This window comes from Geospiza fortis, unplaced genomic scaffold (genome assembly GCF_000277835.1).
Source record: "Geospiza fortis unplaced genomic scaffold, GeoFor_1.0 scaffold1089, whole genome shotgun sequence".
Taxonomy (NCBI): Eukaryota; Metazoa; Chordata; class Aves; order Passeriformes; family Thraupidae; genus Geospiza; species Geospiza fortis.
In genome coordinates this window covers 104,406-107,477 of record NW_005054717.1, presented here as the reverse complement: position 1 = coordinate 107,477, position 3,072 = coordinate 104,406, and positions in this window count along the sequence as shown.

The following is a 3,072-nucleotide window of genomic DNA, read 5'->3' as shown; positions in this document are numbered from 1 at the left end:
GGGCACGTGGGCTCGGGGCGCGCGCGCGGGAGTGGGCGTGGTCACACGTGCGCGTGCGCGCGCGCTCCAGGTGTGTTCACACGTGCGTGCGCGTGTGTGTGTGCGTGCAATCCAGGTGTGTCCACATGTGCGTGTGTGCGATCCAGGTGCGCTTTCCGTGTGTGTTCCAGGTGTGTTCACACCTGTGCGTTCCATTCATGTTCACACCTGTGTGTGTGTGTGTGCGTGTGTTCCGTGTGTGCTCCCTGTGTGTGTGCACACCTGTCTGCGTGTGTTCATTGCCCGGGATTGTGCGTGTCACCCTCTGTGTGTCACTATATGAGTGTGTCACTGTGTGTGTGTCACGTGTGTGTGTGTGTGTGTGTGTGTGTTCCCCAGGTGTTCACCCCTGTGTGTTCTCTGTGTGTGTGTGTCACCTGGGGATGTGTCACCATGGGTGTGTCACCATGAGTGTGTCACCTGTGTGTATGTGTGTTCCCCAGGTGCTCACACCTGTGCATGTGTCACCTGGGGGTGTGTCACCCAGTGTGTCACCCTCTGTGTGTCACCCCGTGAGCGTCACCTGGGAATGTGTCACCCTGTGAGTGTCACTCTGCGTGTGTCACCCCGTGTGTGTCACCGTGAGTGTGTCACCCTGCAGGGTCTGTGCGTGCTCACGCCTGTGCGTGTGTTCTGTGTGCGTGTGTCACCTGGGAATGCGTCACCGTGAGTGTGTCACCCTGTGAGTGTCACCGTGAGTGTGTCACCCTGCGTGTCTCGCCCTCTGTGTGTCACCACAAGTGTCACCGTGAGTGTGTCACACCGTGTGTCTGTGTGTGTTCCCCAGGTGTTCACACGTCTGTGCCCTCTGTGTTTCATGTGTGTTCACACCTGTGTGCATGTTCTGTGTGTTCTGTCTGTTCACACCTGTGCACTCACACCTGCATGTGTGTGTTCTGTGTGTTCACACCTGTGTGCTCACATCTGTGCGTTCACACCTCTGCATATGCTGCATTCACACCCGTGTGTATCTGTTCACACCTGTGTGTTCACACCTGCTCATGTATTCTGTGTGTGTTCTGTGTTCACACCTGTGTGTGCTGTGTTCACAGCTCTGTGTATCTGTTCACACCTGTGTGTTCCGTGTATTCACAGCTGTGTGCACACCTGCACATGTGTTCTCTATGTGTGTGTGCTGTGTGTTCACACCCGTATCTGTTCACACCCGTGCGTTCACACCTGTGCATGTGTTCCGTGTATTCACACCTGTGTGTTCTGTGTATTCACAGCTGTGTGCACACCTGCACATGTGTTCTCTATGTGTGTGTGCTGTGTGTTCACACCCGTATCTGTTCACACCCGTGCGTTCACACCTGTGCATGTGTTCCGTGTATTCACACCTGTGTGTTCTGTGTATTCACAGCTGTGTGCACACCTGCACATGTGTTCTCTATGTGTGTGTGCTGTGTGTTCACACCCGTATCTGTTCACACCCGTGCGTTCACACCTGTGCATGTGTTCCGTGTATTCACACCTGTGTGTTCTGTGTATTCACAGCTGTGTGCACACCTGCACATGTGTTCTCTATGTGTGTGTGCTGTGTGTTCACACCCGTATCTGTTCACACCCGTGCGTTCACACCTGTGCATGTGTTCCGTGTATTCACACCTGTGTGTTCTGTGTATTCACAGCTGTGTGCACACCTGCACATGTGTTCTCTATGTGTGTGTGCTGTGTGTTCACACCCGTATCTGTTCACACCCGTGCGTTCACACCTGTGCATGTGTTCCGTGTATTCACACCTGTGTGTTCTGTGTATTCACAGCTGTGTGCACACCTGCACATGTGTTCTCTATGTGTGTGTGCTGTGTGTTCACACCCGTATCTGTTCACACCCGTGCGTTCACACCTGTGCATGTGTTCCGTGTATTCACACCTGTGTGTTCTGTGTATTCACAGCTGTGTGCACACCTGCACATGTGTTCTCTATGTGTGTGTGCTGTGTGTTCACACCCGTATCTGTTCACACCCGTGCGTTCACACCTGTGCATGTGTTCCGTGTATTCACACCTGTGTGTTCTGTGTATTCACAGCTGTGAGGCGGCGCGGAAGGCGGCGGCCGAGGAGGAACGTTTGGCCGACCTGGCCTCGGATCTGCTCCTGCGCTACCTCCTGAGAGGGCCCGGAGGGGTGGTGGCCGAGGATAAACGATCCGAGGAGGAGGAGGAGGAGGAAGGGTTTGGGGATGGGAAGGATGGGTTTGGTGAGGAGGAGGAGGATGGTGATGAGTTTGGTGGTTACAAGAGCAAGGATGGGTTTGGCGGTGGTGATGACCTCAGCGATGACCGTGGTGGCTACAAGGGCAAGGACAGGTTCAACCTTGGCAATGACCTCAACGATGACCTTGGTGGCCACCAGACCTACAAGACCAAGGACAGGTTTGGCCTCAGCAATGACCTCAACGATGACCTTGGTGGCTACAAGACCAAGGACAGGTTCAACCTTGGCAATGACCTCAACGATGACCTCGATGACCACCAGACCTACAAGACCAAGGACAGGTTTGGTTTTGGCAATGACCTCAACGACGACTTTGACGTCTACAAATCCAAGGACAGGTTCAACCTCATCAACGACCTCGACGCCTACAAGGGCGCCTACGACGCCAACGACGCCAACGAGGTCTTCAAGGTCAACCGGCGCTTCAAGCTCAAAGGCGGCGCCAACGAGGACTTGGGCGCCTTGAAGGCCAACGATGACCTCGGTGACAACTTCAAGATCAGGGGAGGCTTGGACGACCTCGACGGCAACGGCGGCTTGGAGGACAACGAGATCCTCCCGGCGCGGGGCCACCGGGGCAACCGGATCGCGGTGGCGGCGTCATCATCATCGTCATCCTCGGAGGTGACCACCGGCGATTCCGAGGAGGCGTCGCCGCAAGACCCGGCCGAGGTGGACGAGCTGGACCCCGGCACCATCGACCAACTGATCGAGCTGTCCAGCAAGCTCCACCTCCCGGCCGACGACGTGGTGGACATCATCCACGACGTGGAGCAGAAACGCAAAGAGGAGGAGGCCACGGGCATGGCCATG